The sequence below is a fragment of the Dromiciops gliroides genome, chromosome 2 (assembly GCF_019393635.1).
Source record: "Dromiciops gliroides isolate mDroGli1 chromosome 2, mDroGli1.pri, whole genome shotgun sequence".
Lineage (NCBI taxonomy): Eukaryota > Metazoa > Chordata > Mammalia > Microbiotheria > Microbiotheriidae > Dromiciops > Dromiciops gliroides.
The window spans coordinates 161,630,464-161,640,998 of record NC_057862.1 but is presented as its reverse complement, the minus strand read 5'-3'; the positions used below and the strand labels follow the sequence as shown (position 1 = coordinate 161,640,998).

Here is a 10,535-nt window from a genome sequence, read left to right as displayed (position 1 = left end):
GGAAATCTAGGTTGCTGGTCAGGCTGCAAGGAGTTCTGAGTTAGATGTGAGACTGCTGCTTCCGGACTCGTGCTGATTGTAAATTGTTTTAATAGTGGGGAAAAAAAGCAATTATAATTGAGTGTGCATGGAGTAAACAGCAGCATATTCTGTTGGCTCACCTATGAATTGGTTCAATCTTTTGGGAAAGTATTTGTTGTGGTTGATCAGTGATTCAGTTGTGTCTGACTCTTCATGACCCCATTTAGGGCTTTCTTGGCAAAGATACTGGAGTTGTTTGCCATTTCTTTCTCTACCTCATTTTACAGATGAGGAAGGAACTGAGGTAAACATGGTTAAGTAACTTGTCCAGGGTCACAAAGCTAGTAACTCTCTGAGGCTGGATTTTAACTCATGATCTTCCTGATTCCAAGGTCAGTGTTCCATCCATTTCACCACCTAGCTGCCCTTTTTTGGAATGTATAGACTTTATAAGGTATGGGGATCATTATCTCAACTCCTACTCTCATTGACAATTCAGGTCCTTATTGAACAACTAGCTACTTAGTATCTAGGTGACATGGTGGATAGAGCACCAGGCATGGAGTTAGGAAGAAATGACTACAAATCTGGCCATAGACATATACTAACTGTATGACCCTGGGCAAGTTTGCCTTAGTGTCCTCATTTGTAAAGTGGAGATAATAATATAGCACCCATCTCCCCTGATTGTTGTGATCAAATGAGATAATAATTGTAAAGCACTTAGCACAGTACCTGGCACATAGTAAGCATCATATAAATGATAGCTTTATTATTATCATCATCATCATTATTCTAGGAGTAGTCCTGTTATAAAACCTACAGACCTCTTCTCAGAATACTGTTTTTAAAGTCATAAAAAATATATATATAGGATTTCAAAGGAAACCAATTATAGTGGAATAGTTATAAGATATTTAAAAAAAAATTGATGGACCCTGGACTCTGTATATACTTGTGGGAGAGAGTGTGTCACAAGACTTTCAGAGGGGATGTTATATAACAACTATTCTTAATATACCAAATAAATATCTATTTTATTTTTGAGTACGTAAAAGAAGCCATTCTTTGCCTCATTTCTTACCTAGCCTTAATCAGTGAATGGGTGTTTGCCTCAGGCAAATTGAGACCTGGAAAAGGCCTTAGCTTGAAATGCCATGGTATCCCCACTGCATCCAGGCCATCTCCAGTTGTCCTGATAAATACCTTGTCACTCTACACAGATGGCTCTGGATGAGAAAGTGAGGCTGATGACTTTGCTTAGCACTTCCTCACTTAAATCCAATTTATTCCAAGTCATGACATCAACTTCCTAATGTCATTGGTCCTCTTCCGGAACCAAGAGCAAACAACAAATAACAATATACCACTGTAATAAATATTCCTTTCTAAAAGTGGCTGATTAATTGATAATCAGCTGAAAATCGTGGCAGGAAACATTCTAGTTAGGGCTCCCCGGATATAACCCTAAGGAAGACACCAAACCCTCAGAGCTACTCCTAGAACCCTGGGTTAGTTGCCTAAAGGAAAACTGACTTGTCAGTAAGAGTGGAAGTGAAGATAATGTTTCTCATATCTCATAAAGGTTTTACTTTCCAAAAAGATTGAACCAATTCACAGCTCAACCAGCAGAATATATTTCTGTTTACTCCCTGTACACTTACTCAAATCCAATTCATATACAAGTCACCCTTTTGATGTCTTTGATTCTCTTCTACAATGAAGGTAGAATAACACAACCACCTAATTTCACAAATTAGTACTAATCCAATCTTAGTCTATACATACACCATATCAATACTAAATATAGTTCCCAAATTGTTGTTACTACTACTACTACTAAAACATTACTGCTGCTGCCGCTCTTACTACCACCATGAGAGAAATGAATTTTTTTTCTTTTTTTTTAGTGAGACAATTGGGGTTAAGTGACTTGCCCAGGGTCACACAGCTAGTAAGTGTTAAATGTCTAAGGCTGAATTTGAACTCAGGTACTCCTGACTCCAGGGCCGGTACTCTATCCACTGCGCCACCTAGCTGCCCCAAAATGATTATTAATAACTAATTATTTGAGGAGATCCAGACTTCCCCCTTTTCCAAAGTCCTTATTTCAAAAATTCAGTCTCTTGCTGGACATTACTAATAATGAGATTGAATTAATTCTCCTCAATCTTGGTAAGTCCTGGTTTGGAGTAGAGGTTTGGATAGGGATAAATTATTTTACTAGATTGCCCAAGGCTGGGCCATTTAGAACTAACTGACATAATCAAAGTTCATATGACTAGGTCCAGCCCCTCATTGTAAGTCATTTTCTCTCATTGTTAACCAATCAGAGTTGATTGCCACCCATAGGAACATCCTCTTCAAAGGGTGAGTCTACCACCATAATAGCCTTTGGCATTTGATACTGCCATTGACCTTTTATTAAAATGTTAGCATTATTAATAAAATGACTGCTCTCTCAAACTTTTTAAATTCAACAACTACTACTACTACAAGATTATCAAGAACCTTATGTGATAACAATGAACTGGAAACAATGTAGATACCCACTGATTGGGGAATAACATGAATTATTGTACATGAATAGAATGTGTTAACCTGTAAATTAAGGAAACAATCAATACAGGAGAGATAAGGTCTTTAATCAGGGCAGAGGAACTATAGTGTGTGGTATCGAAAAGCCAGAAGCTAGGAATACCCCAAAATGGGAACTGAGGACAGGGTTTTTATGGGGTAACAGAACAAAGGGAACCAAAAGATTGCTCCAGTACAGAAACTACTAACTACTTAAAGTAAATGCACCTTTAACAAAAGAAAGTAGAGAACTGCTCCAGAGTTAAGTATTAAGGCTTGGGGCAGCTAGGTGGTACAGTGGATAAAGCACCAGCCCTGAAGTCAGGAGGACCTAAGTTCAAATCTGGCCTCAGACACTTGACACTTACTAGCCGTGTGACCCTAGGCAAGGCACTTAACCCTATTTGTCTTAAAAAAAATTGTATTTGGGAAGTATCAAGGCTTAACTCTAGATAGAAACTACTCAATGTAGGTGGATCCTTTTATATAATAACAAAGTCCAGGGAGTAAGGAGAGGGGGGATCATTTTGTTTGTTGAAAGGTCCACAAGTCCATCAACTGTCTAGAATTGAGAAAGACTGTCTCCAGGCAATTCACCCGTCTGGGTAGGGGTACTGGGTGGGGAAATCAGTCAGTTCTCAGTAAATTTGTAGTTATCAAATGGAATGAAATATTACTGTGATATAAAAATTGATGAATATAATAAATACAGAGAAACACTGGGAGAATTACATGAACCAGTAAAAAGTGAAGTTGAGTGGGATGGGAAGTACACCCACTGACCCTTGTAATAGAGACTCGAGGAGAAAGGAGGCCGAAGCATTGATTTTATTTCTTTCGAAAGAAAGGTGTACCACACTCACTGGGACAACCAGGAGGTGTGACACACCGGGATTAGGAATCAAGCAGTTTTTATGCTTTTTACAGATATCTAATTTGAGCAAAAATGCGGTAATTGGGTTCAGCAATAAATCTTTCTCCTGGGATGTTCAGTGATAAGTCCCTCTCTCCTGGGTCAGAGTGCCCCAACCTCAGGGGTTCAGTCATAGGTTATTTTGCAAAATTTCATGTTTCAGCAACAATTTATCGTATCTACATAATGTCTCGGTGCAGACCCTATGAAGCAATTTTTAAGTTGATATGCCTATATTTAGAAAGGGGGATAGTAGCTTCCCGTTATTGCCTCTCTCTAGAGAAAAAACAGAGAGAGAAAAATAGGGGGCTTTAAGACTTTGAGATCAGATCACTAAGCCGAGGGGGGGGCACTTTCCATCTCAGTGGAGGGTCATATCCATATGTCCCTCTCAAAGCAAATGGAACTGGAAAAATATTCACAAGGAGTATAACATTTAAAAAAAATGAATAATAAAACAATTGAAACAATGTTTACATTGTAATGACCAGTCTTAAACACAATGAAAAATATAAGACATTTTCCTCCATTCTTTGCAGAGGAAAACACTATGGATGTGAAAGATTGAACATAGTATAAGATTTGGTTGATTTGTTGCTTAGTTTTGCTAAAGATTTTTTTTCTTTTTTAGTCTTTGTTATAAGAGATAGTTTTCAGGGAAGAAATATATTGGGAAATGTGGGTGATACAAAAACAAAAGAAATAGAAAGATTATGATATGGGGGAGAAACCGATAGGAGAAAGCACATGGGTCCTTAGGATTCCTTTGTAAAGAATTACACTCTCGCACAAGACCTAATTAGGAATAAAAGAACAGGTTTATTGGGGTACAAGAGAAACCAGCCTGGAGGAAGGTTTTGCCAGAACAAAACGCTTTGCTCTCCGGCTAACTTGTGGGGTGCCATTTTATAGGGTTTAGATGGGGTGGGTAAGAGTCTCTTATTGGGTGAGGGGCTGGTAGGAGGAATCCCTCCTGAGTGATCTGGTGGTGGGTGTCAACTTTGTCCTGATGGGTCTAAGCAGTCTGCTGATGGGTGGTTCCAGGTGGTCTCCTGGATTACCTCATCCAGGTGCTTGGGAGGACTGGAATGTAGGGTGATGGTCTTGGAGCATGCTCAGTTTGATCTGGGCCGCTTATCTCCCTTAGGGGTGTGTGTGTGTGTGTGTGTGTGTGTGTCCTTGATTGAGTTCAAGGAGAGGCCTACTTCATTTCAAGGGAAAACCCCTGAGGTTTCAAGGAAAAAGTTCCTTGAACCCCCAGAGAACTGTTGGGGTAACCGGGGCCCATAATCCTCCCATGACAATTAGAAATTTAAAAATTGTAGAGACATTATTTTTTGTTGTTTTCAATCTTAGTAGTATTTTTTTCAACATTTGTTTTTATAAGATTTTGAGTTCCAAATTTTTCTCCCTCTCTTCCTTCCCTCCCCCCTCCCCAAGACAGAAAGCAATCTGATATAGGTTAAATCTGTACAATCACAATAAACATATTTCTACATTAGTTATGTTATGAAAGAAGAATCAGAACAAAAGAGAAAAACCTCAAAAAAGAAAAAAAAGTAGAAACTATGGTTCAATCTTCATTCAGATTCCACAGTTCTTTTTTTTTTTTCCGGATGTGAGTCCTTCGGAATTGTCTTGGATCATTGTATTGCTGAGATGAGCTAAGTCTATCACAGTTGATCATCACACAAGGTTGCTATTACTGTGTACAATGTTCTCCTGGTTCTGCTCATTTCACCCAGCATCAGTCCACTTAAGTCTTTCTACGTTTTTTCTGAAATCTGCCTGCTCATCATTTCTTACAGCACAATAGTATTCTATTACATTCATACACAACAACTTATTCCAAAATTCCCTCCCTGTTGTTTGCATTTCCCTCCCAGTGCTTTGTAATAATGCCTTTCCCTCCCCTTTGTTTTGTAAATATCCAAAAGACCAGTAAAGGGAGAGTATGGAGGGGGGGGGCAGAGCCAGGGAAAATCTGTTGGGGAGAGGGGGAGGGGTTGAGCTGGGGAGCTAGACGTGGTTTCACTGTTATTGGGTCCTCTACAGCCCAGGAGCCACCCCTTCCCTCTGCAGCACCTTGGCGGGGACACCCCCCCCCCCAACGACCCTGAGGGCAGGTCAGCGGGAGGAGCAGCAACAACAGCAGCGGCATGATACTCCATTTAGCTTCAGCCGGGAGCCCACGCTGGAGGACCTGGAGGACGTCCTGACGCCTCCATGCAGAGTTAGCTGCAGAGCGGGACTGAAGCCAATTCCATAAACCTAGGAACCTCCTCCTGGCCCTTGTTGGGGAAGTGGGAGAGCTGGCAGAGAATTTTCAGTAGAAGCCTGATGGTGGGCCTGGACCCCTGTCCGGGTCTGAAGCGGAATGAGGGGCATTAGGGGAGGAGCTCAGTGATTTCCTTATCTATCTGGTAGCCCTGGCATCTGGGGGCCATATTGACCTGCCTCAGGCTGTGCTGGCCAAGATAGAAACCAACAGGCGCCACTCTCCAGTCCAACTTGCTCGGGGCTCTTCCTGCAAGTACACAGAGCTGCCCCGCCCCCGCTGTGAAGACTTCCGGAAGTCTGAGAGCCTTGGCCCTGCCCTGGGAGCCACAGAATGTGCCTCTGCCTCCAGGGGAGAGGGGACTAACTAAAGAACAGGACCTGTGGAACCGGGATGGGAGTGTGGGCCTGGATGGGAGCTGGAATTTATGGGACTGACTTCAGGAACACTGGTGAGGAACAGCCCGTTATGGGAACCCACTGGGAAAACAGGGACACAAAAGCCTTCTCATATCGTCCTTCAGTTACTTTACTAGATCCTAGAAATGCAAGATTCCTCCACTCTCCTAAATCCTACTGGAAGAAGGACTGGGTGGGATACATGAATGAAGGAGGTACTCAGATTGTCATTTTTTCCTTTAATAAAACGGTTTAGGATGAAAAAAAGAAAGATACAGAAGACCAGGTCTTCTCTTACTCCAATGGAACAGCTTTCCATAGTGAGGGATCTGTCCTCTGGCCATATGTTCCTCTCCCCTAATAAATCTTTTTTTTTTTTTAAACAAGATTCGTGGGGCAGCTAGGTGGCGCAGTGGATAAAGCACCGGCCCTGGATTCAGGAGTACCTGAGTTCAAATTCTGACACTTGACACTTACTAGCTGTGTGACCCTGGGCAAGTCACTTAACCCCAATTGCCTCACCAAAAAAAAAACACACCAAGATTCGTGATAAGCCTCCAATTCTTTGGGTGAGCTAGTCCCCCACCCCCACCCCATCCAGGTCACAAGTTTCCCTAACAGTTCTGTCCAAAGTCAGTACTTGTAAAATAAGTCTGAGTGACTCCATTTTACTTTGGGTAACTATGCAACCAGCCTGCAGGAGATGATGGTGGCAGGAAATACCCCTGTGCATGTGCTCTAATCTCATCTCCCTTTGGTACTGTAATGAGGGAGGAGCTGGAAGGCAGCAGTGCAGTCTCTTCATATCCCATTTCCTTGGGATCATGTGCAGCAATCTACATGCTTTTGCCCTTATTGATTCCTGTCTATAAAAAGAAGCGAGATTAAATCAGGGCTGGCAGCACCCAACCACTTGCTGCATTGGTATGCTAAATAAAATCCTTTAACCATTTTTTTTTCTGAGTTTGTCTCATTGACTAGCATGAGTCCTGAATCAAGATTTTTTTGAACAATTCCCTCAGAAATGGTTCCAAATTGTCTCACCTCTCCTCAAAGCACTGATACTTGCCTCTTAGCAAATAACTTTACCTCCTACTTTGCTGAGAAAATAGAGGCTATTAGCATTCATTCCTCTATTATGTTTCTCCAAAGTACTCTTTACATCATCCTTCTTTAATATTCAACATCTTTTTTTCTTGGTCTCTAACAAAAACATGACTCTTTTCTTTTCTCAAAGTAAAAAGGTCTCCTTTACCTCTACTCTGGATAGATTGATAGAGCATTTATTAAGCATTTAACACGTGCCAGGTATTGCGTTAAGTACATTACCAACCATATTGAATCAGTTTTTAAATTTTGTTCAGTCATTTGTCAGTTGTATCTACCTCTTCATTACCCCTTTCTGTGTGTTCTTGACAAGATACTGGAGTGGTTTGCCATTTCCTTTTTGCAGCTCATTTATAGATGAGGAAACTCAGGGTTTAACTTAACTCAGGGTTAAGTGACTTGCCCAGGGTCACACAGCCAGTGAGTATCTGAGGCCAGATTTGAACTCAGGAAGATTAGTCAGCTTGGAACTCTATTCACTGTACCAACCTAGCTGCCTCAGTTTTTAGTATTCAACACCTTCTCAACTTCCTTAGTTGTCTCTCTCTTTGGATTGGAGAGTATGAAGAGTGGAACTGTAAACTCCTTCAAGAGCTTTCTTTTGTAGAGGGCTCCAAATTTTCAGAACTTTCCTGGTAAACTCTTTATTTTCCCTTAGCATCTCTGCTTAGTTTTGACACCACAGCCCTGGTAAGTTCCTTGCTACCTTCAGTTTCCTTTTGTGTTGTATCTTCCACCATTAGATTGTAAACTTTTTTTTTTGGCAAGGCAATAAAGGTTAAGTGACTTGCCCAGGGTCATATAGCTAATAAGTGTCAAGTGTCTGAGGCTGCATTTGAACTCAGGTCCTCCTGAATCCAGGGCTGGTGCTTTATCCACTGCACCACCTAGCTGCCCCAGATTGTAAACTTCTTAAAAGCAGGGACTCTGGCTTTCTGATTTGCATCCCCAGCACTTAACACAGTACCCAGAACATAGTAGGTGCTTAATAAATATTTATTGTCTTGACAGGAATTGAATGAAGCACAGTCAATCTGAACACCAGAAAACAAGATGGTCTGTATTCTGAAGGAGCTTGTATCTAATAGGGGAAGACAAAATATAAAAGGGAGTTGGAAAGTAGGGAGCAGAGTGAAGATATCTACATGGGGACAGGACTGCTGGAGCAGTAGTCCAGAGAGTGAGTGGAGCCAGACATGAAGTGAACATGGCTAGGGCCTTTCATGAGATGGCAAAACTAACCAGAGAGTTACTAATCAGGAAAGTGGGCCCCAGGGTGGAAGCATCCTGAAATGAACAAGGCTGCTGATGAGGAGGGGAAATAATAATGATAGCTAACATTTATATGGTGCTTTCTGTGTGCTAGGCACCATGCTAAGTGCTTTACAATGATAATCTCATTTCATCCTCACAACAACCCCCATTTTACAGATGAAGAAACTGAGGCAGAGAGTTAGTGACTTGACTAGAATTACACAGCTAATAAGTGTCTTGGGACCAGATTTTAGACATAGGTCTTCCTGACTGTAGGTGTGACACTTTATCCACTGTGCTATCTAGCTTACTCAGAGAGTTTAGAGATCCTCTGGCATCCCATCTTCTCCAGGAGAGTTCTCTTTCAATCACTTCCTCTAACCCATTTTCAGTCTCTCTCTAGTTATTGACTTGTTCCCTCTTATTTACTATTACAGGGTTAGGACTATTAAAGTTTAACCCAGCCAGCTGACTGGGGTCTTCTTCTTGAGACACACTTTGAAGCAAGAGAGATAAGCCCATTAGGCATTGCTGCTGCCTGTGTGGTGTGAGGGGGACAGAGAGAGCTCGAGAGATTGGAGATGCCTCTCACCCAACTTCCTCCAGCCACCACCAGTGGGGGACAGTCCTCCCTTGGGTGATCACCCCCAGTCCCTCCACCATTGATCCTCTATAAAAGTATTTGCTTTTCTCCTGCTCTAGAGATAGGTATCTCAAAGAACCACATCTCTGGATCTATCTCCCCTTGAGACTTGTCTCAAGGTTTCCTTTCTCTAGTGCCCAAATAAAATATTATTTTATTCTAATTGGATTTGTGTGTGAGAGGGTGTAATTCTTTAAAGAGGAATTTCTAAGGACCCCAACACCCTGTGAGATTTAAAATTGGATATTAGATCATAAATCTCCCCTCTTTAACCTTTCCCTTAATTTATCTCCCAGACTAGTAAATGGAAGAAGCTTCTGGTTTTTCTAGTTAGAACTTTATTGTATGGTAGTCACAAGGTGATGTTGATTAGAAGGATAGGAAAGTAGAAATACAATACAAATCGTCTTAAGTCTAAGCTTAGTCTATATTTCGTATAAAACTCACCAAAAGCCGAAGGCCACCTTTGGGGAGAGAGAGAGAGAGACCGTGTCAAGCTCGTGCTGCTGCTAACCTCGAGCCGGGCTCAGTCGAACTCTTGTCAGCATCAGCCTGTGCAGCACTGTCAGGAGACCAGCAGAGCAGGAAAAAGTCCCACTTCCATTCTCTCCTTGCCTTTTAAGTTCACACCCCGGAAGTGGAGTGCTAGCAGGCAGTCTGACGTGCGCAGCAGGCAGACTGGCGTGCATAGCTCACGCCATTGGTCTCCTCCCCGAAAGGGTGGTCCTTCAAAAACTGGCGTCTTTCAGTTATCCTAGCTGACTGTTAAAAACTTTCATTTTTTTTTACCACAACCCCAAGCCCCCCACCATTTCCCCTGTAACATTTAAAAACATGCTGTCTCCTCAATAAGTCTCCTCTGCTTCTTAAACCCTATCAAAATAAGGTCTGCTGTAATAATGAAAAGCCCCCTTTCTCTCCAGGAAGGATCTAAATATTAAGTAGCCCTAGGTGGTACTTGTTCCTCCTCAGCATGAATCAACCCCAATCCTCAAACCCTGACTTGTACACCAGATTCAGGCTTTTTGCTCCTTCTCTCCAATGCCTAGTCTTGTTTGATTTACATAAAAACACCAATGGATTACTGGATTTGGTGACCAATTCCACCTGGGATCCCTAGAGGACCTGACCCAGGTCCATCCTCCCTGACTGCTCGTTATTGACAGTATGTCTCCTTCATAAAGTTGACTTGCTTTTACTTTCTCTCTGCTGATTCTGTGTTCTGTGCTACTGACTGTTCTGTCTTATGGAGCTCTATCCTTGTTATTGTTGTTTGTCCTTCCTTCTAGAAGAAGACCAGTGACATCATAGGATGAGTTACTGACTCATGGATGAATTGGATTT

At 41.9% G+C, this 10,535-nt stretch overlaps 1 pseudogene; it reads left to right on the top strand.

The window, feature by feature from the left end:
• The first annotated feature begins 4,609 nt into the window (after window positions 1–4,609).
• LOC122738434 lies at window positions 4,610–6,159 on the top strand (annotated as a pseudogene).
• The last annotated feature ends 4,376 nt before the right edge of the window (window positions 6,160–10,535 follow it).